Source organism: Pinus tabuliformis, chromosome 1_1 (genome assembly GCF_031772625.1).
Source record: "Pinus tabuliformis cultivar Carrire ecotype Pingquan chromosome 1_1, CPIR1, whole genome shotgun sequence".
Lineage (NCBI taxonomy): Eukaryota > Viridiplantae > Streptophyta > Pinopsida > Pinales > Pinaceae > Pinus > Pinus tabuliformis.
In genome coordinates, this window is record NC_142297.1 from 523,796,828 (window position 1) to 523,821,505 (window position 24,678).

The following is a 24,678-nucleotide window of genomic DNA, read 5'->3' on the forward strand; positions in this document are numbered from 1 at the left end:
CCATTGTTTCTCAACAATAAATAGGCCTTCGAGCCTCATTGTAACACAGTTCAGAGGCATGTAGCCATCACATCTCTTTTAAGAGATAAGCTACCATCGCCCTAGCTAATTTATTTCCATTTCTGATTGTAAGCATATTTCAGTATTTTTCCATTAATGAAATGAAGTATTATTTCCGCTGCATCTTTGTGTATATGATTATCTCTGTAATTTGTTGTGTTCCTGTTTAAATCTGGATCATAGATTACATCATCAAATTTTAGAGGGAGAAAAGAAAAAACTATTTTTTCAACTCGTATTTTCAACTTATCTCCCTATGGGTTTACTCAAATTTCAAGCGGAAACACTCGTTGGATGTAGAATTTGATTCCTGATTTAAGGATTACACATAATTTCAATGGAAATTTCTACACAAAAAATGAGAAATACATGAAAAACATGATTGCAATCACAATTTTTTATATATTTCTCAGTTTTCATGTAGTAGCTGGGTCCATCGAAAGTATACAACATGGGTACTCCTTGGATGAGGAATTAACTTTTGCATCCTACTCCTACTCAAAACTTGAGTAAAAGCTTAGGGAGATAAGTTGAAAATACGAGTTGAAAAAGTACTTTAATTATTTTATTATTTCTAATCTTTGTACCTTTTTACTCAAAAAATGGTGAATCATCCCCCATGGTTGACATCATCATCTTGAATCCTATTGGTTATTATAAAGTTTATTTTGGTTGTACATTTTTCTTAGGAGGTCCATTTTAGACCTCAAAATTACCCTAATGAATGAAGATCCAGACCAATGTTGGTTTGTCACAAAGGCTATATTGGAAACTCAGGGTATTACGGATGATCCGATGAAGAAAGCAACACTAGTCTTTTTTTATAGGAATGCGCACTAACATGGTACATTAATTATTGTACTGATAACCTGATGGCTTCATTAGCAGATATTTAGACCGTGATGAATAAAGAATTCAGTAGGCCCAAGTCTGAAGCGCAATGAATTGTGGGATTCAAGGAGATCATGATGAAACCTAGTGAGACACCCTGGGACCTGGATCAGATATTGAAATGAACGATCCTCAAAGCTAACATGAATCTAATAGATTGGCAACACCACGAATGGTTTGTAGCCTCGCTCTTGCCTCATCTAAGGGTCTCTTTATTGCAGCAAAAGTTTGGGACCCAGGCAAAATCCCTAGAGATTTTGATGAGATTGCATGAGACACTAATGCAAGAGGCTAATTTGGGAGCTCAGGACATTCACGCGCAATTGCAGATTCTGTTCCTATAATTTCAGAGTCTGAAGAATGATAGAGTAGTTCGTCCAGAGTTGCACGAAGATGTTTGGTGCCTGAAATGAAAAACTCAGGGGCATGACAAAGATCCCTGTCCAGTATTCGTGAATTTTGTTGCAACAGGAGGACCAATGCCTTTGACACCAGAAACTCAAGTAGGGTCAGGTACAAGGCTTGTGCCATGGTGTGCTATCTGTCAGGTAGTCAAAAAACATGTGACGGAAAATTGCCATTTGCTGCAGAAATTTGTACAGACACCACAAAAACTCTTTTGCAATTTCTGTCAATTGGTGGGTCATGATGAGTGAAATTGCCATATCTATGAGTTAATGATGGATAGAACACCCACATATAGAATTCATGCAGAAACTCGGCCTCTGTATCAGGGCACTGGAGGAGCATGAGGAGGATATCAAGGGCACGAACGAGGCCAAGGTGGAGGAGGGCTTAGTAGCGGATGAGGCCTAGTGCCACCATGGTGTTGCAGCCTCATATTTCTACTGCCCCAACATGGGGGATAACCACCCATTCCAGACCTTAATAAAACTCTTTTTCCATTTAAAGTGTTAGCTCCGACTGGGGATAATGGGACCAGTTTCCTAGTGCGGGTTTTAAGATGAGTGGGTGGTTTGCGAGTGATTGGAATAGAATAATGATAATATAAATGACCTATTCTATCATGCAAGTATCTAACTAACTTATTCTAATATAAACTCAGGTATTCTTGTGTGATATGCAATCTAGAAAGATATCTTCTTGACATATGATAATAAATATCAATCACGCATAAAACGAAGAAGATAACATACAAAGATGATTTCTATGACTAAATAGTTAGTCAGAGAAATATATAGACTATATCGCATATATGATGAGTTATATATGGAAATAAATGATTTTAGCTAGGCATCATATAATAGTGCAATTAATGCTTTCAAAAAATAATATATCTTATATACAATTCATAAAAATAAAGTGTTGTCACTAATTAAATAAAAGTAGAATCAATCACACAATATAAAAGTACCATATGTGTGAATTTTTGGTCATTTGACTAATTACATGGATCAACTCCTTCCTTCATATCAAATTATCTCCCAAGAATACAATAGTGCATCAAAAAAGGAAGGTAGTTTGATATTTAAAAGAAACGATCATGTTCCATAATTTAACCAAAGCATTCACAAACTTACAAAAGTGCATCCTTTGCAAATGTTTTTGATAAAATTATAGACCCTTCTCTAAATGCATGAGAAGGGTATAAATACTATTCTAACTAATGTGTAAAAATATATTATAAAAAAATTTGAGGATGATCTCAAATGATCATACGTTAAAACTGATGTAGAATTGATTAGCCATTAATGAATTGAATATTAACTGAAAGTGCCGAAAACTGTGAGAACTGCTCGAGAAGGAGACTTTACTACAGTTGACAAAACATAACTAAGATCCAAAACAAAAGTGGAAACAACAAAAACACAGCGATACTGGTGGGCTCTAGTATTGCAGTGATAATGCTGCAACTCCTGGGACTCCCTTCTTTACTTTTATCAACCCGGTAGTTCATAACAAACTTGGAAGCGACGGTGCTGTATGCACAAGTACTAGCTCTTGCCGCAGCTGTCACTTGGTCAGCCGGCACAAGTCCGCTAGGGGCTTAAGCCAACTTCTACGAGCTCTTAGAAGAATCTTTTTAACTGATGGAAGGAAGCTAACTCAAAGGAAGGTGATCTATTTGCAAAAAGAAACGGAAAGCCAAAGAGTAACGCAAACCCTAACAAACCCTAATGCTACCAGCTAGTCCTACTGATGCAAAGGAAAGAATGCAAACTACTGAATGAGATGCCATTACTTCTAAGAAGGTAAAATAGATATGCCTAGACTACCTCTATCTGAAGAAAACATCTTTTTGTATTTTTGAATAAGTTATTAGAATTATCGTGCGTGTGCTTTTAACTGGCTTTTTACTGTTCAGGGATGGATCAAGGAAGAGAAATGCTTGGAAAAGGTTGGGAAGGTTTGGAGAAGGCCTAAGGGGTCCCTAACACCCTTCTGGAGAGTTTCATAGAGTTTGGCTATCCAGCAACCTCACTTGTGAGCTTCTACAGGAAGTCTGCAGGGGTTCTACAGGACGTTTCAGGGATTTCTACAGGATGTTCAGGAATTTCTACAGGATGTTTTAAAATCGGATATTGGAGGATGGATGAGTGAGGTAAGGTGCATGAATGGATAGGGAGGTAGGGTAGGGGACTGAAATGACCCAGGGAATGATGGATGGAATGGTGAGAAGGTGTGGAAAGATAGCTTGACTTAAATAAGGCTAAGGAGATGGAAGAGCAAGAAGGTAGGGTTACGTGGGCAGAAGAATAGTTGTGAGACGAGAAAGCTAATTGGGAGATGGAGCAGTTGGCCTGAACGAAGCTTAGGTGGATAAGAGAGAGATGGAGATGCCCTGCACGGTGTGCACTTAACTGAATCAACCAAGTCCTGCACATAATCAAAATCTTAGCTAATCTATCCTAACTGTCACCGAAACAAATGAACAACAGCTTTATTCATAAAGGGAACCATGTACAGCACTTAAGCAAAGAAACATTTCAAAATGCCTGAACGCATGACTAACTCCTACAAATGAAAACATTACACCAAAGATTGCATGGTCAAGCAAACTAGTGTTTTTGTTGGGCAGCTTTGTTTCTGCAGTTTCAGCCCCTGATACAATGAGGGAGAGGTGAAACTGAGAGTTTTTTCAACCCTTTTCCTTGGAGCTTTATCTGTTATTATTCTACCAATATACTCTAAAAATCTGAAGCAGTTATATTTATCAACAGTGACCTATTTAACCAACACAACTAAATCTTGCTCAACAGAAACATGTTTCAAATGCATAAAAGGAAAATCACAATGCATAAAGAAAAGATAACAATACAAATAAGGAGGCCCTAGGCTCTCAGGTTAGGCCAAACCTCGAGAGCTATGGCTCCTATAGAAAACTTAGAGCTGATATCAAATCTAACTGCTTCTCATTATCAAAAAATAATCATATGTCAAGAGTTATGCCAACAATGGCTACAAGAGAACAAAATAGAGCTAGCAGCACTGTAGTGCAGAATATGCAAGAGCTTTCCAAAAGTCCTTTTTGAAGGCTGAGGCCTTAACATTTATACACCACGAGGCCCTAGCTGGCCTCCTAAATCTATGGGACTTGGCTGCCCAAAATGTGAGTGAACAACTCCTTCCACAAAATCGGTTTGGCTGCCTTCTAGATCCGGTTTTGGTGGCCTTTGGAGCTCGGAGTTGGGGGTGAAGATCCCAAGGGAGGCTATTTAATTCCATAGACAACCCCCCTATGAATCCTCCACCCAAGCTTGGCTGTCTCCTAGCCCATGTCTTCTTGGTTTTGCTCCAACATGTGTCAAAAAATCCTGAAATGAGCACGTGTTAGCCACCTAGGAAGAGTGACTACCCTTATTCGTACAAATGACATTAACATACTAAAAAATAATGCATAAGTTATGAAAAATGAAGGATTGAAAAAGGATAATTAGGCCAAATGAGCCCAAAATGTTACCAAATTTGGGGCTCATCATCACCCCCTGCTAAAATGATTGCTCATCCCTGAGCAACTAGTCCAGCTCCTCGTCCTTCATTGCTTTAATCGCCACTCTCACGTCCCAGGCTTCTGAAGTAGTATCCTCCTCACTATCATGGAACCTGGCCTTCTTCTCCACCTCTTCCCACTGCTTATGCTCTTCTTTTTTTGTGCTTTCCTTCTACCAATCCCAAAAGCAAACGTGGGCTTAGCTTGAGGCCATTCCAGCTGGCCTGGAGGTTCTGCATGGACTTCTTATAGAGAGGCACCCGTACTAGGGCTTCCCTCATTCTAGTTGGAGTGTGATACTCCCTGATCTTGAGGCTGTGGGACAATGTGCTCTACCTTCGGGTGCAAGCATGAACAAAATTGTCCCCTAATAATCGCTCCATGTCCTCGAAATGTGCTATAGCCTGAGCCTGCTGATCCATGTATTTTAATAAAGCTTGAGAGTCGGTTGCTAGGTGTTGGTGAGCTGATATCAATGCAGTGGGGTCCCCTGGCTCTGCTCTAATCAGCAGTGGTTCATGTAACTCTCGGTTCATAACCTCTTTGACCTCTGTTGCTCTCTTTTCTTTGTGGTTTAACCATGATGTAAACACCATCAGCTGCATATCTCCCACAGCTGTGTTGGGGTCCCATGAAGTTACGTTTGGAAGGGACAAATTATGGAGGTAGAACTCTGATAGCTTGGCCTTGTCCTCTGTTGAACTGCTGTTGCATAGATCTGTGAACTGCTAGGGGTTTTGGATTTGGCAGATACCCCTCTGTGCCAATGCATTAATTTTGAATTTCAGCTACTGGTCCCGTAGGTATAAGCCATAAGATTTGGCCGGCTGTCTACATTGTAGAGCATCCATAGCCCAACTGGCCATGCAGGCCAGTTGTGCCTCTTTTTCTTGCAACTGCTATTTGAGAGCTTGTATCTCTATGTTTGCTTGCAATTCCCTTTCCTGTAGATGCTGGTTTAGTTCCTCAAGATCAGCTTGCATTCCTTCTTTGCCTTGAGGTTCTGCTGTAGTTTCCTCTAATGCTGTGCCCCTTTCTTTCCTCTGTTCCTGTAGCTGCAATTTGAGCTTCTCATTTTCTTCTTGTAGAAATACTCGCTGGCAGTTTCCCACGTGTTTTGCCATAGCTAATTCTCTTCTTGCCTCCTTGAGTTGTTCCTCCAAGGGGCCTATATCTGCTACTCCTTTAGATTTCACTCTCCTCATCCATGTGTGGGTTCTCACTCTTTCTTCCTCCAATGCAAAGAAAAGCGGCACTGTGAATTTCTGTGGAATAATTTTTCCAGCCTCCAAGCAATTATAATAAGAGCTCAAGCTGGGCTGGGGACTAGGTTTCGTAATGTGCTCTACCTCTTCTTCCCTTTGCGGTGAGGTGGCTGCCTCCCCCTCCATTCTTTCGGTCTCCTTGAGCCTGGCCAATGTTTCCTGTAGAGCAGCTTCAGCATCCTGTAGAGGGGTTTTTGAAGCTAACCCTTCCATTCTCTCCCTCCAGGTAGTTGTCTTCGGGCTCCCCCGCTCATAAGTGACTGATACTTTGGAGGGGGGACTTCTCCCTTGGCGAGCTAGGGGTGTCTTCAATGGTAATTGGGTTTTTGGATGGAGGTTGGGGCCTGCCGGTTTTAATTCTTACACTTCTTCTTGCTTTGAAATATAGGGGAGTCTCCCTCTTTCGTTTTTCCTTTGGCTTGGGAGAGGTACTTAGGGCGGCCAGCATAGCTGCTGCCTCCCTAGCAAGAATTTCGGCCGTTTTCTCCTTCTATTTTCCTTTCTCAGGACTTCCTGTAGGAAGCCCTGTAGTGGCTGATTTCTGGCTTCCTGTAGAAGCCGTTTTTATCCTTCCTATAGAAACAGATGACACCATTTTAGCCTGCTTGGCTGAGGGTGCTTTTTCTTTTAACTTTGCTGAGGCTGCCTTAGAGGTGCCCTCACTGATGTGGAATTTTTCAGTCCTTTCCACCCTCCTCTGTAATCTTTTCTCCCTCGGTGTTAGTGTGGTTCTATCAACCTCTGTTTTGGCAGCTTGATTTTTCTCTTGTTTTCCTTTCTGTTCTGTATTTGGTGTTTTGGCCAGAGTTTCTCGGCCTTCACATTTCTTCTCTACTGGATTGTGTTCCTTCTCCTCGCTGCTGGAGGAGGTGAGCTCCTCAACCAACATTCAGATGTCATCATCCTTAGTCAAATTTCAAAAGGTTTCCCAGGAGAGAGGGACGATGTATGTGTCGAGTGCATCTTCCATGAGGAGCTTAATGAGCCCATGATGGGCTATCTGGTTTGGCATTCTCGCTCTCAATTTGGTGGCACATTCAGTAATGGACTGCATGAGGAAGTAAGGAATGCTCAAATTGTTCTCTGAGGGTGGGTCCATTTGGTGCCTGAGTTCTGTGAGCAACCGGAAATGGTATCCATACACGATGCTAAATCGCCCTTCACATGTGATATACTTCATAATCTGGAGCCTGACCTCACTCTAGAACGGTTGTAGGCTGGTTCTTCGAACTCCATTATTGTCTTCTGAGAATTGTTCCTCCAGCAAAAAGAACTCCTTCTTAGCTTTCTGACCCAATTTTCTCTCCTCCTTATCCCAAGGTAACCCCATTGGTAGATCAGTTACTCTGCTAATGAACTGTGGTGTGAGTCTGAGGGTCAGTCCTTTGAAGCTGACAACTGCCAATGTCTTTGACTTTGGCTTCAAGGATCGCAGGAATTCTTCTGCAACCTCGTCATCGTGACCTTGAAGCTTGTCATAGAATGACATCCATCGTGCACAAGAAAACAGGTCCACCACCTCAGGGGTTTCCTGTAACTTCTTTGAGTCTGTAGGCTCTTTTCTAATGAACCCTCCCTGCATGGTAAAAACTTGCTTTGTTGGCCTAAGCTTGCCTGCTTGTATACAGAACTGGATCTTTGGGATTTCCTTAGACAGAGCACAGAGCTGTCTCTGTTATGCACACAGTATATAAAATTCACAACTTTATGCAAGTGAGCCTTAACAGTGGCTTAATTATGAATCAAACCCTGGAGAAAATCCCACATACACACTACGACGACAATTCTCATGCAGCGACAAGAAAACGCTTATAAATTCATGTACAGACTGTAATTCACAGTTTCCTACCCCTTCAATGCGTCGATTTCACCACCTTTCGAACCAATTTTCATGGGAGAACTATGTTCAGGCTTACCTCATTCTAGAATTTCCACCTTCGACGTGAACAGTCTAAATTCCTCCGTAGTGTTGAGCTTCCTGTAGCGCAGCTTCCTGTAGAAGTCGTGCACGAATTCTAGGGAGCGCTTCAGTGGTTCTAGGCCTTCTATGTAGCCATAAGACGTTTGAACAGGCCGAGCACTCGGAGTAACAGCCTTCAGAGAATTTAGGATGCGTACTCGGCTGCAAAACAGTTAAGAATAAATGACTGCAGTGCGCCATACGTGATCTAGCCGGCGGATTTGAATTTCTGCGGAATTCGTGGCGCAGGGGTGAGCTATCCCCGTCAGTTCGTTGGCCAACGTCACCTGCTATCATTCTGCTGCATGTATGCCTGACCGCCAAATTCTTCCCTGCATATCTACTGCTGGCACTTCTGTTAGATCGTCACTTCTCTTCGACTGGATGCTTCCCACGTCTCCATTTCCTGTCTCGTCGACACAACCAAAGCTTTTCGGATTGGACAAGGTCGTTGGACTGGTTGTGGTGGACAATTGAATGGCTATCCAATTTGTTCAATCCATTCATTTTCATAGTTACACAAATTTTAGAGCATCGTTCATGTAATTTGACGAAACAGGGTGAGGCACTTACCTGTGCGACCGTGGACATGATTTTTCTCATGCTTCAGGACGAGAGGCGATGGATCCACTTGTTGCTGCTTCGTGCATAGGCACGGGAGCTCCTTTTCATTGACTGCTACTGGTTGCGAGACCGGTTTCCTAGCTATGGATGGTGCATGTGCCGACTTCATGAGTTGCAGGTTTCTTCATGGTGTGTTCTCTAGTCGGATCAACTGCTATAGGATTCCTGTAGGACATCCTGTAGCCGTTTCTCCTTCTTGGGTGCATGCCGAAATAGTGGAGTCATGTTCACAGGTGCAGGGTCCTCAAATCGCCTTGACAGGTAGCACCTTGGGCCTCTGCATGCTTTATTTTCCACTTAAAATTATTTCTTCTCAGAGTCCAATGTCTGGTATGACTATGCAGGTATTTCAATCATATGGCAGTAATGGTGGTGAAAGGAGGCAACAGCGATGGGTGATGGAGAAAAACATTGGTTGCATGCCTCCTTATTGGACTTCAAGCTTCAAATTCTTCTACACAGTCAGTCCTGGCCCGTCCAAAGGTTCTACAGGAAGTTTCCTATAGAAATACAAAACTTCCTATAGAAAGTCCTGTAGCTTCCTATAGAAGGCTAAACTATGACCAGATCATGCCCAAACCTTGGAAGAGATGAGTGTTTCTGGAGGGAGTGCTGGTGAGGTCGCCTGGTAGCATGGTAGGGACCCTTGTCCTTGAGTTGTGGGGCCTCCTTTTTGCGTGGAATACCTGCAACTTGCATTAATTTCCAAAGATTGAGCCTGTTTTTTCTGTTTCTGCCTCCTTCTTTTTCTTTTTTTTCTGTGTTCTTTTTTTTTTTTTTTTTAGGAGACAGTAGGGGCACCTCAATGAGGTTTTCACCCCTACTATCTGCCTTGGACGCCTCAGAGAGGTTTTCACCCAAGGGTCTTTTTTATTCCAATTTTTTTAGAGGGGTAGCAGGGGCGCCTCAATGAGGTTTTCACCCCTACCATCTGCCTTGGGAGCCTTAGAAATATTTTCACCCAAGGATCTTTTTATTTTTTTATTTTTATTTTTTTTTCATGATGCTTAGGGTATGCCCAAAACAGAGGCAGAACCCTTCTCTATGACCAGCACTGATTTTTCCACAGTTTTGATGAACTCTTGCCTTGAAAGAGGTTTCTTGTAGATCTTCAGTCGATGCCCATTGATGAGCATGGGGATGGATTCCTCATCAATGGTCCGAATAAAAACAGACCCATTGTCATTACACTTCTCCACTGCATATGGTCCTAGCCATCTTGTCCTCAGCTTCCCATTAAAATCCTCATATCTGGAATCATACAATAGCGCCTAATCTCCCGGCTGGAATTTCTTGTCATTGAGGTACCGGTCATGCCATATCTTCCTCTGAAGTTGAACCACTTCTGAGTGGAGAAGGGCCTGCATTCAGTGTTCATCTAGCCCATTCAGCTGCAATAATCTTTCTTGTTGGGCATGGCTGAGATCTAGGTCCAGCTGAGCTATCGTCCTCAATGTGTTGTACTCGAACTCAATTGATAGAAAAGCTCTCTTCCCATAGACCAGTTCATAAGTTGTGAAGCCGGTTGTGGTCTTCCAAGTGGTGTTGTAAGCCCAAGTGGCCTCAACCAGGCGATTTGCCCAATCCTTTCTGCTGCTGCTCACCACCTTAGTCAAAATCCCTTCTAATGCTCTATTGGTGGCTTTGACCTGTCCATTTGCTTGGGGATGATAGGGGGTGGAAGTCCTATGCTTGATCTTGTGATGAGCAAGTAAGTCTTCAATTAAGTTGGAGGTTAACTGGCTTCCTTGATCAGTGACTAACTCTCTTGGGTAGCCAAATTTGTAGAAGATGTTTTCTCTTAAAAACTCAGCCACCTTTTCTTCTGTTGCCGCTTTGATTACCTTGGTTTCCACCCACTTTGTCAGATAGTCTGTGCACACAATGATGTAAGACCTTTGCCTTGAAGGAGGGTTGATAGGACCCACAAAATCCATACCCCACTTCTCAAATGGCGCAAGAGTCACTTGAGGTTGGAGAGGCATTTCGTCCCTTGGAGTCGATTTCCCCATCCTTTGGCATCGATCACATTGGCTGATATATCTTCTGACATCTTGATGAAGCGTGGGCCAATAGTAGCCTGCCTATAGAATTTTGAAGGCAGTCCTCTTGGCTGCAAAATTTCCTCCACAAGGCCCATCGTGATAGGTTAGGAGGATGTCAAAGACTTCCTCCTCCCTTACACAATGCCTTAAGATCTGATTGGGGCCAAGTTTGAACAAGTTGCCCCCGATCCAAGTGAATGAGGCACTTTTCCTCACGATTATGATCTTCTCTTTTGAGGATAGATGTGGAGGGAACTGTGCTGAGACCAGGTAGTTTGCTATATCAACAAACCATGGCGAGAGTACTGAGATAACAAACAGATGTTCATCTGGCATCTGGTCATCCACTGTTCCATCTTCACCTGCAGGTAAATCCAATCTAGACAAAAAGTCAGCAACAACATTTTCTTTACCTGGTTTGTCAACGATAGTCCAATCAAACTGCTGCAACAAAAGTAACCATCTAATAATACGAGCATTCACATCTAGTTTATTCATTAAATATCTAATTGCAGCATGATCAGTATGTACAAATGTTTGATAGCCAGTGATGTAGTGTCGGAACTTGTTCAGGGCATGGACCACGACCAAGAATTCTTTCTCGGTTACAGTATAATTCAGTTCTGCCTTGGATAAGTTTTTGCTGACAAAGTATATGGCATATGGGAGTTTTTGTTCAACTTTTCCTAAGGCTACCCCTATGGCTTTGTTCGAGGCATCAGTGTGGATGTGGAAAGGTACGGCCCAATTTGGACCTCTCAAGATTGGGGCAGACACCAACTTATCCTTTAATTCATTCAGAGCCCTCTAACAATCGTTTGTCCATTTAAACTCAATATCTTTTTCTAAGAGGCCAAACAATGGCAAGGCTAGCTTACTGAAGTCTTTAATGAATCTTATTTAATATCCTGCTAAGCCCAAGAAACTTCGAACATCTCTTACCTTCTAAGGAGGTGGAACCTTTTTGATGAGAGCAATTTTGTTAGGATCCACCTGTAACCCTTGGCGAGAAATGGTATGTCCTAGCATGGTCCCTTTAGTCATCAGGAATTCACATTTTTCAGGACTGAGGGACAGGTTCATCTCAATGCACTTGGTTAGAACTTTTCCCAGATTGGACAATGCCTCCTGGAAGTTGGACCCATAAGGAGTGAAGTCATCCATATAGATTTCCACCGAATCATGGACCAGCTCAGAAAAGATGCTCCATACTACTCTCTGGAAAGTGGCAGGAGCGTTACATAGCCCAAAGGGAAGAACTCGGTAAGAAAAGGTACCCCAAGGACAAGTGAAGGTGGTTTTATCTTGGTCTTCCGGGCTGATTTGGATCTGATTATACCCGCTAAACCCATCTAGGAAAGAGAAAAACTTCTTTCCCGCCAGTCCATCCAACACTTGATCTATGAAGGGAAGAGGGAAGTGGTCTTTCTTGGTGACTTTGTTCAGTTCTCGGTAGTCCACACAGATTCTCCACTTTCCATTTTTCTTGGGTACCAACACTAGAGAGGACACCCATTCGCTATCCGAGATGGGGTAGATGAATCCTGCATCCAACAGTTTTTGCAATTCTTCTTTGACAATGTCCTTAAGGGCTGGATTCATTCTCCTCTGAGGTTGCCTGACTGGTTTACAATCTTCTTTGATGTAGATATGATGGGTACAGACCGAAGGATGGACTCCTTTCATCTCTTTATAGCTCCAAGCAAAAGCATCTAGATGACTGGCCAACATACTATACAGCTCCTTTTCCTGGGAAGGAGATAGGGAGGAGCTGATCTTTAACGTTCTCTTGGGGCTAAACTCCACATTTTTTACTCTGGGAGTGATTGGATCGGTCACACAAAGGTCCACTAAGGTGCTGGCTTGAGTATCCTCCACCAATTTCTCTAAGAACAATGCACTGGGAGGTGGATTCTGAATCAAGGTCTCAATCAAATCATCCTCGGTTTGAGGACCTCCCCTGGTGGTTTCTAAGGTGCACAAGGGTGCAGAGTACACCTCATCCTCTTCTCCTTCTTCCAACCAAAGTGGTAAGTCATGCTCTAATAGAGGTTGGGCAGGAGGGTAGAGGACTAGCTGCTTAGACATAGGAACATTTTTAATGGTCATGTTTCCTGCTCGACAGCTTATGTAGGCATCCGCAGTGGCTAACCAAGGTCTTCCGAAAATAAGGGGGTATCCAGTAAGCTTTGCCTTTGGTTGAAGAACCAAGAAGTCCGCAGGATACTCCCAAGAGTCAACAGAGACCAAGACATCCTCCACAATCACTTCGGGAGTCACGGTGGAGCGATCTGCCAACTGCAGGACCGTTGAGGTCTTCCTTAGGGAACCCTGAAAGTTGAGTTTGAGCATGGTATCCCTGGTCATCAGATTAATGGCAGCCCCTAAATCAATCAAAGTGTGGGGTATGATGGTGCCATTGATGTGGACATCAACTATAGGACTCCCAGGATCCAAATACTTTGGACAGATTACTTGCCCCAACATAAGATCAGACAGTTGTCCTATGACATTGATGGTTGAGGCATCTCTCTTTCGCTTGCCTGGGTGCCTGAAACACTTTTCCTTAACCAATTTGTTGTATATCGGTACATCTTTGATGGCTTGGAGAAGTGGTATTCTCACACACAACTGTTTGAGTTCTCCCAGAAGCTCATTCTCTTCTGGGTTGGGTTGTGTGGTTACTGTTAGTCTCTCAGGAAAGGGTGGAATGGATTTTGGTTCACTTTCCTGTTTATCTTCCTCGTCCTCTGGAGGAGGAGGTTGGCGATCCGGAAGAGTCTTCTCGGATCGCAGGTTGATCTCCTGGATCTCCACAGCATAGGTAGGGCATGTTGTTTCCCCAGTATATACCTGCTGGGCCTATCGGTTGTTGGGATTCGGGGTCGGTTGAGCAGGAATTTGGGGTTGTCTTGGAGGAGCAGGAGATAATGGTTGTGGTTGAGCTGGTGGTGGAGGCAAAATGGCGGGAGGAGTGTTGTACTGGGGCCTCCACCCCGGTTGAGGTGCATTCCACTGAGCTGTGGCTGGACATGTGAGTGAAACGAATGAGTAGTGGGCTGAGTATGGTATTGAGGTGGGTAAGACCATGGAGGAGGCACAAACCAGGAAGGATGAGCTGGGGGACCCCAAGAAGGCATAGGAGCAGATTGGTTGGGGCTATAATAAGCTTGGGATGTCCCTTGCATCCCCTACTGGTAAGGTCTAGGTCCATGCAGCCTCCTTTGGTTGAGGAAGTAGAGAGGTTCGGTGGGTGCCTCAGTTCCTTGGTACATGGTCTTAAGCCCAGGTAAGGTTGGGCATTGGTTGGTGGAGTGGTCCTCCTCACAAACGAAACATACCTCTACCGAGTATAATGGACACTCGTTCTTAGGGTGCTTCCTTGTACACCTAGGGCAGAAGATGGCCAAAGCCCTCTCAGCTTCCTCTTTCTTTCGTTGGATTTGGAATGTATCAAGTTGCATGGCAATGGTCTGTCTCACCTCACTTTTGAGGTCCTCCAGCTGATTTGCAAACTCATGCTTGGAGAAAGTAGTACTAGCTGAAAGGGGGTTTCCCCTACCTATTTCCGGGCTGCCCTAGAGTGGTTTCTAAACACAACCTTTATATCCTCATAAGGTAGTTGGTAAATATCTCCTCCAGCTAGCATGTGAAGGGTATCTAGAAGGTCTTCAGGGACTCCTCGGAGCAGGACCAACTTGAGAGATTCAGGGTCAAGTGTGCACTTGGCCCATTTATAGCTAAGTTGGAACCTTTCCTCATAATCTTCTAAAGACTCATCATTTCCCATAGTCATCCAAAAGATTTCTCCATTGGCTTCCTTGGACCTATAGTAGTCCTGGTATTTGGTATTGAAATATTGCTACATCTGAGCCCAAGTGGTGATAATGTTTCTAGGTAAGCCCATGAACCAGCGTAATGCTGCATCCTTGAGGGTAGAGGGAAAGAGTTTCAATTTTTGCTCATCTTCGGTATAGTCATAGGTTCGACAAAGGACAACAAACTCAAACTGGAAGGTATCAGGGTCTTCAGTAGTCAATCCATGGAAGTGAGGTAAAGCGGAGGGGCTTATGTTTTTCATTTTCATGTCTCCATTGGTCTCTCGGATGGGAAAGGCACCTTCTATTCTCTCATCTTCTCTTCTATTCTCAGCCATGGCTTCAGGTGGAGTGTTCTCTAACTCTTCTTCTGTTATAGGATCTTTGTATATCTCAGGAGGTTCACCTATAGGTTCTTTTGGATCACTGTCACCAAAGAAGAGAGAAGGGTGACTCAGTGAAGTGGTGGGGGTGTTGGGTAAGAATTTGCCGATTTTATCTCTGTTCCTACGAGGCATGAAATGGAAAGACTTTTGATTGCTTTTGTTTTTTCTTCTCGTACCTGCAAAACGAAAATAGATTGAACTGCAATTAACTATCTTGCTGAAATGAGATGAAAGTAGGAAAGGACTAAGCTATGTTGCTCAAATGAAATTGTAGGAAGGAAATGCTAATCTACGCTTGCAGAATTGAAATTGCTAATCTACCCTTGCAGAATTGAAATGCTAATCTATGAAAGCAGGAAATATCTATTTTACTTTTGCAGAAATGAAATTGCAGAATGGAAATGAAATAAACTATTTAGCAGAAGGCGAGTGTAGGAAAATAGAAGAAAAGCAACAATCACCAATACTCTGATGCTTCCTCGGCAATGGTGCCAAAAAGATGGTGGGCTCCAGTATTGTAGCGATAATGCTGCAACTCCTGGGACTCCCTTCTTTACTTTTATCAACCCGGTAGTTCGTAACAAACTTGGAAGCGACGGTGTTGTATGCACAAGTACTAGCTCTTGCCGCAGCTGTCACTTGGTCAGCCGGCACAAGTCCGCTAGGGGCTTAAGACAACTTCTATGAGCTCTTAGAAGAAGCTTTTTAACTGATGGAAGGAAGCTAACTCAAAGGAAGGTGATCTATTTGCAGAAAGAAACGGAAAGCCAAAGAGTAACGCAAACCCTAGCAAACCCTAATGCTACCAGCTAGTCCTACTGATGCAAAGGAAAGAATGCAAACTACTGAATGAGATGATGCCATTACTTCTATGAAGGTAAAATACATATTCCTAGACTACCTCTATCTGAAGAAAACATCTTTTTGTATTTTTGAATAAGTTATTAGAATTGTCATGCATGTGCTTTTAACTGGATTTTTACTGTGCAGAGATGGATCAAGGAAGAGAAATTCTTGGAAAAGGTTGGGAAGGTTTGGAGAAGGCCTAAGGGGTCCCTAACACCCTTCTGGAGAGTTTCATATAGTTTGGCTATCCAGCAACCTCACTTGTGAGCTTCTATAGGAAGTCTGCAGGGGTTCTATAGGATGTTTCAGGGATTTCTACAGGATGTTCAGGAATTTCTACAGGATGTTTTAAAATCAGATTTTGGAGGATGGGTGAGTGAGGTAAGGTGCATGAATGGATAGGGAGGCAGGGTAGGGGCCTGAAATGACCCAGGGACTGATGGATGGAGTGGTGAGAAGGTGTGGAAAGCTAGCTTGACTTAAAGAGGGCTAAGGCAATGGAAGAGCAAGAAGGTAGGGTTATGTGGGCAGAAGAATAGTTGTGAGATGAGAAAGCTAACTGGGAGATGGAGCAGCTGGCCTGAATGAAGCTTATGTGGATAAGAGAGAGATGGAGATGCCCTACATGGTGTGCACTTAACTGAATCAACCAAGTCCTGCACACAATCAAAATCTTAGCTAATCTATCCTAACTGTCACTGAAACAAATGAATAGCAGCTTTATTCATATAGGGAACCATGTACAACACTTAAACAAAGAAACATTTCAAAATTCCTAAACGCATGACTAACTCCTACAAATGAAAACATTACACCAAAGATTGCATGGTCAAGCAAACTAGTGTTTTTGTTGGGTAGCTCTGTTTCTGCAGTTTCAGCCCCTGATCCAATGAGGGAGAGGTGAAACTGAGAGTGTTGTCAACCCTTTTCCTTGGAGATTTATCTGTTATTATTCTACCAATCTACTCTACACATCTGAAGCAATTCTATTTATCAACAGTGACCTATTTAACCAACACAACTAAATCTTGCTCAACAGAAACACGTTTCAAATGCATAAAAGGAAAATCACAATGCATAAAGAAAAGATAACAATACAAAGAAGGAGGCCCTAGGCTCTCAGGTTGGGCCCAACCCCGAGAGCTATGGCTCCTATAGAAAACTCAGAGCTGATATCAAATCTGACTGCTTCTCATTATCAAAAAATAATCATATGTCAAGAGTTATGCCAACAATGGCTACAAGAGAACAAAATAGAGCTAGCAGCACTGTAGTGCAGAATATGCAAGAGTTTTCCAAAAGTCCTTTTCGAAGGCTGAGGCCTTAACATTTATACACCACGAGGCCCTAGCTAGCCTCCTAAATCTATGGGACTTGGCTGCCCAAACTATGAGTGAACAGCTCCTTCCACAAAATCGGTTTGGCTGCCTTCTAGATCCGGTTTTGGTGGCCTTTGGAGCTCGGAGTTGGGGGTGAAGATCCTGAGGGAGGATATTTAATGCCATAGACAACCCCCCTATGAATCCTCCACCCAAGCTTGGCTGTCTCCTAGCCCATGTCTGCTCGGTTTTGCTCCAACATGTGTCAAAAAATCCTCAAATGAGCACGTGTTATCCACCTAGGAAGAGTGACTACCCTTATTCATGCAAATTACATAAACATACTAAAAAATAATGCATAAGTTATGAAAAATGAAGGATTGAACAAGGATAATTAGGCCAAATGAGCCCAAAATGTTACCAAATTTGGGGCTCATCAGATACTAGACAACAAAAATGATTACAGATTTTGTCCCTAATGGACTACATCTCTGGGTCCGCTTTCAAGATGGGCGACCGCTTTATTAGGATTGAAACTGAAGAGGACGATTATGTTAGAAAATTATATACTATAGAGAAATGGAACACATAAAATATTTCATAAATATAAACATAGAAAATGCATAAAACAAGAGATACATAGATATACATGGTTCACCTTGTTTGGGCTATGTCCACAGAGAAACAACCAATCCTTCCTTTTATATTATCCAAAAAACTAAAGAGATACAACCTACAACAGATCCACTGTAATTCCCTCTTCACTCTCAATCTTCTCTCTCTTCCTCACTCGGAATACATATCTATATAGATGCAATACAATTCCCTCATAAATAGAAAGGGGTTTCCTTCTAGGGAAAAAAACCCTATATTATACATAACTTCTACCGTCAGATCTCTACCTAATGAATGGCCTAGATTGACTGCGAAATTACAACATTTTACAAGGAAATTTTACATCTATCTTTAGCTTCAGGGACACTTCCCCCGATCCCCCTGCCAGGGGGGGACTCCCAAGCATCGTAGTCTCCCCCCACAAGACCCACCCTATAGCAAATATATTACTGGCGGTGTTGCCACCCCATTACGAACTGGGGTCCAATGTGGGGATACCTTTGAATACAGAAGATAATCAGGCTCCACACCCAATATATTACACAGCAATTTGACCAAACTGAATGTGCACTCAGGCACTTCTAGTCACCATCATGAGAAATCTCTCTGAACTGGCTTTCTAATGCTTGTCATGGTTCCCAATTCCGACTCTAGATGCTCTTGTTACACTGAAAAGAAAAACAACTATATCCTCTAGAAACTGCATACAAAAACCCAAAACCACTCTAATGCACCTTAATGAGAAAAAAACCTTTTTAAAAGCCTACAAGTATGCTCAAACCCCCTGAGGCTGAATTTGGGATGAATGCACTGCAATCTAGGGTTGTTTGGGTCTTGGTCTATTCATGAAATGACACCTAGGATAGGGTTTTTTGGTCATCGCATTAGTTGTTACACCAAAACTATGATAAAACCCAAATAAAATAATATATTAAAACATAAACCACTAGCGGCTTGATGACCAGGTGGAGGAGGTTGACCACCCGCATGTGAACAAGGCAGTCTGACCATTGTTAGACAACTGCCGGTTTATCCGCCTGGCAGTTACGGTATTGTAGTTAACTCCGGTGGTTCTGGTTATGAACTATTTACATGTTTTGAACCATTCCCCGCATAGTTATGGTTACGGTTTCCCTTTCCATGATATTCAATTGTTAACCCTGACGGCTAACATCTAACTCTGCTCACATGTCAACTGCCCTGCAGTCTTCTCTGCAGTTTCGAGGCCCGATGGCTTATTATACTACGGTTAGATTTGCTCCGTTCACATGACCACTACCACAGTCATCTCCCTGCATGGTCAAGACCCGCAGTTATGATTGTTATGGTTTATTTTGTTTTACAATGTTTGCAAAGGATGAGAGTCATTTATAACTTAGATTTTATGTGTTTAATACATAGAAATGTAATATAGGTTTAGGAATTAGGCGTGTATATATTTTTTAATACATTTAAGGTTGTAATATGGCTTAGAACTTAGGTTTAGGGTTTAGAATTTAGGTTTAGACAATTTAATGTATGTATTTAGGTTTGATGGATTATATGTAGTTTTAGGGTTTTAATACATAGTTTGTTCATCAAAACCCATTTACAACCATTTGTCACAAAGTGACATTCACCCACATACATATCGTCGACACAAGCTACATTTGTGATGACAAACCTTTTTTGACACCAAAATCCTACAAATGCAGATGACAATCACATGTCGACGACCAAATCCTGGTGAAACTGACAACAATCACATGTCGATAGCCAGGTATAGAACCACATCAACTGAACACCATGAAAAACCATAGACATCACCTGAAAAAATTGAACCATAAACAACACTGTCGAAGCTGATGACACTGAACTAAATGATGACGATGACATTGAAATTGTGTAACTGATCTGACAAGATCCTCCTAGATCAATCCTCTCAACTTGAAAGTTTTTGGACCACAAAATTTTAACTAGAGAGATAATAGGTGAGGGTAGATCTGCCTCACTTTCCACCTTGTTCTAATGATGTACCAATACATTCGATCAATCACTTGCAAGTGATGACCCCAATGATGCTGACCATGGCACATTTTGAATCGGTGACCTGTTCCTTCCATTTGCAATATGTACAACTTGCAACAATGGTCAAACAAACTGTTATGAATATGGCAATTAACTTCTTTCCACGAAATACCATGAGTTAGTGATTCATAATTATCTTTGAAAAAAGTCTCTACAAGATATTGTTCAATACCATGGAAATGTATTAAAAATCTACATTGTGGAATGATAGAGACAATCAAACACATTTTTTACATCAAACGAGATACTTGACTTGATATACTTTACTGATTCCTGATTACTAAGTGAACTTGCTGCAATAAACCCATCAAACTGTAATTTGAAAACTACTGCAACATAGTTTGTCTTTCAAAGTATTGAATTAACTGTTGATTTAAGTGACTCACTATTTCTTAATTTATTAAATGATGTTTCCATTGATTATCACTTTCCCCTGATGGATAAGTTTCCCTTAGATGTTTTGACACTGCTTTAGAGAAGGCTTTGATATGAAAACAAAAGGGCTTCCTCTCCACTTGAAAATATCCTTCCAAACTATTTGAAACATGCAGTGGTGACACAATACAAGAGAAATGTAACATTAAATTTCCCCAATACTGACTTGCATCCCTATAATTGTTAATTTCCAAACTTGGACTGAATTGATTCATTCTGACATTAGGAAGAGGAGATTTAGGCACAAACTGTAATTCTTGTTGTATTCCTTGCTTATGAGTAAGATGTTTGATTTCTTTAGATAGAACTGGAAAAGTTTCTACCTCTTTTTTCAAACTATATTTAAGTTGAGACTCATTACTTGAACAAACATCATGTTGTTTCTTATGTTGTTCCTTTACACACATGATTACAAATCTTTTATTTGAACTTATTAATCGCTTCATCTGATTAGCAATAACTAATTCAATGGATTTTTATTTTGATGTTCCCTTACAATAAATTCAACCCCATCTTTCTTAAGGTGATATTTATGTTCTCTCCTATAAAATACTGCATCACGATCATAAAGATAAGGACTTCCTAAGACAAGTCCACATATGTCTACTAGAACCACATATAATTCCACTTCATCAGTGTAATTAGATGTAATCGCAAATCTTAATCGACATTGCTTTGTGACTTTTATCTAAGTTGTTTTATTTAGCCATCCTAATGGGTAAGGTCTTAGATGATTCCTTGTCTCCAAACCCAAACTATTAACTAAATATTCAGATATCAAATTGGCCTATGATCCACTATCAAACATTGTATCTATCTTTGTGTGCTTAGAAGGTATCCTTATGTTAAACAAGTCAACTCTTTTATCCTCATTTGAAGGATTTATGTTTGATGAAGATGAAATAGTATTCTAACTTGAACCAGTGTCAGAAGTTTTACCTATCATAACCATAGCAGTTATCCTCCTTTCATCACCTGAATCTGAACCTAGATCTTGCTGGACTACTGCAACTGCCTTCTTTTCATCCTTCTCCTTAAGGAAATTTTTAGGCTTAAGTTCTAGATGAAGTTTCCAACACTTAGATTCATCACGACTGATTCTTTGGCAATGAGAACAAGTAGGTATTTCCTTCTGAGCTATCGCTGATTTCTTTCTCTTCGAATTGTTCTTCCCCTTATTGTCATTGGAATATTTAATTTCCAACTCTTTGGTTGATTGCAATGAAAACTTGAATGGTCTGCCACTTGATTCAATATGTATGGCCTGAACACACACTTCATCAAAATCATTAGGATTAAACATCAATAATTTATGCTGCAAATATGAACGTAAACTGCAGATGTATTTTAATAAAGTTTCACATGTATCCAATGAAAACCAAGCACCAAGGCTTTCTTTCTGAACTCCTAAGTAAACACTTGAACAATCCGCCCTTTACCTTGCCTCAAGTGCTGCCAATCAATAATAGCTTGTTGCATGTATCCTAAAGGATATAATTGTTTCCTAAGAGCTTTTAAAAACTTAGACCATGAAGAGATGACTTTCCCTTTTCACTTTACATATGTCTAAGTTTTACTTTCCCACCAGATTAAAGTTTCTCCCACCATTCCAAGTGTAGCTAACTGAATTTCCATTTTATCATTAGAGATGTTCGGAATATGACAATAGAATTCTAACTGCTTAATCAAGTTATCTAGCTTTTCAGGATTCATTTCGCCACCATAAATAGGTAACTCAAATTTTAAATCAAGTTTTAAAATAGATGTTTTCTTAGGTTTCTTTTTTGCTTCAGATTTTTCATTGGAAGAAAAATAAGAAGATGGTGATGATGGAGATGATGGAGTTGAAGGTGGTTTATTAGCCTTGCCTTTACCTTTGTCCTTCTTCGATATCTTTGAAGAAGAAGCTGCATCCCTTGCCTTCTTGTCTTCATATACTTCTCCCAACATCTGTTGCATAGTCAAGAATGCTTGCTGAAACTGTTCATCACTCACCTTAGTTTCAATATTTTCACCTACATCAGATCCTGTCATGGTCGACTTATGAACGACTCATCGCTTTCCAATCTCTAGATCAATCTTCTCAATGATTCCTTCTCGACGTTTCGACTTTGACCTGCTTAACATTCAATGGAAAATTCTACAAACACAACCTACTCTAATACCAATTTAAATGATCTGAAATGATCATACGTTAAAACTGATGTAGAATTGATTAGCCTTAATGAATTGAATGTTAACTAAAAGTGTAGAAAACCATGAGAACTGCTTGAGAAGACTTTATGACAATTGATGAAACATAAGCAAGATGAAAAACAGAAGTGAAAACAACAAAAATACGGCCATACTAGATAGAAAAATTGATTATGGAGTTCGTCCCTAATGGACTACGTCTAAGGATTCGCTTTGAAGATGGGCGATCTCTTTATTAGGATTGAAACCGAAGAGGTCAATTACACAACAATTTGACCAAAATGAATGTACACATAGGCACTTTTGGTCACTTTCATGAGAAATCTCTCTGAACCAGATTTCCAATACCTATCACGGTTCCCAATTCCGACTTCAAATGCTCCTGTTACACTAAAAACAAAAATGACTATATCCTCTGGAACCTGTATACAGAAACCCAAAACCATTCTAATGCACTTCAATGAGCAAACTATCTTTTTAAAAGCCTACAAGTACACCCAAACCTCCTCAGGCTGAATTTGGGATGATCAAGCTACAATATGGGGTTGTTTGGGTCTTGGTCTAGTCATGAAATGACACCTAGGATAGGGTTGTTTAGTCATCACATTAGTTGTTGCACCAAAACTGCAATAAAACCATATATTAAAATAGAAACTGTTGGTGGCTTGCTGACTGGGCGGAGAAGGTTGACCACCCGCATGTGAACAAGGTGGTCTAACCATTGGTAGACACCTGGTGGTTTATCAGCCTGGTGGTTACGGTATTGCAGTTAACTCCGACGGTTTTGGTTATGAACTATTCACATGTTTTGAACCATTCCCCACGTGGTTAGGGTTACGGTTTCCCTTTCCACAATAGTTAATTGTTAACCCCGACGGCTAACATCTGACTCCACTCACATGTCAACTACCCCACGGTCTTATTTGTAGTTTCAAAGCCCAATAGATTATTCCGCTATGGTTATCATTTGCTGTGTTCACATGACCACTATCACATTCATCTCCCCACATGGTCAAGACCCACAGTTATGACTGTTATGGTTTATTTTGTTTTACAATGTTTTCAAAGGACAAGAGTCATTTATAACTTAGATTTTATATGTTTAATAATATAAATGTAATATAGGTTTAGGAATTAGGTGTGTATGTATTTTTTAATACATTTAGGGTTGTAATATGGCTTAGAACTTAGGTTTAGGGTTTAGGTTTTGGTTAGGAATAGGGTTTAGACTTTAGGTTTAGAAAATTTAATGTACGTATTTAGGTTTTATGGATTAGATGTAGCTTTAGGGTTTTAATACATAGTTTGTTCATCAAAAACCGTTTACAACCATTTGTCACAAAGTGACATTCACCCACATACATATCGTCAACACAAGCTACATTTATGATGACAAACCTTTACTAACACCCAAATCCTATGAAGGCAGATGATAATCACATGTCAACGACCAAAGCTTGGCGAAACTGATGACAACCACATGTTAACCACCAGGTGCAAAACCATATCAACTGAACACCATGAGAAACCATAGACATCACCTGAACAACCTGAACCATAAACAACACTGTCGAAGTTGATGACATTGAACTAAATGCTAATGACGACACTGAAACTGTGTAACTGATATGATGAGATCCTCTTGGATCAGAGGAGGTTTCAAACACCCTTCCTCCTAACTTGTTAACTAAATCTAAAGATAAACAGTGGCTTGATGAGCAGAGGCTACGATGATGATTTTCTATCTGCCAACTTGTCCTTCAAATCACATATATCGGCCATCAGTTTGACTTGAGGAGGTTCCCCCAAATGTGTTCTAACCTGTCCTGTGAAAATCGCATCGGTGAGAGGTGGTAGCATCCACTGAGTTGAATGAAGTGAGAAGTTAAGGGTCATGATTTGGCTATCCAGCTTGACAAGGTACTGGCAATATGAATCTGAGTTGGTCTTTGCCAATTTTGTGATTGCTTCCCTTTGAGTCCCTGCACTTTCCTGCCAGCTTTTATGAAAATCACATAAATTGAGCATTTCTTTTGGATTTCTTTCTCTTACCAAGTTTATGGCAAACAAAGTGTGGTTCACTACCTTGATTATGTTCTTTGACACTCCAGTTTCTCTTTCCATTTGCTAGCTCAGCTTGCTTGATCCTCACATCCCAATCCGTGAAAAGAATGTCCTTGTGTGTCTCCTCAATCTTAGGTA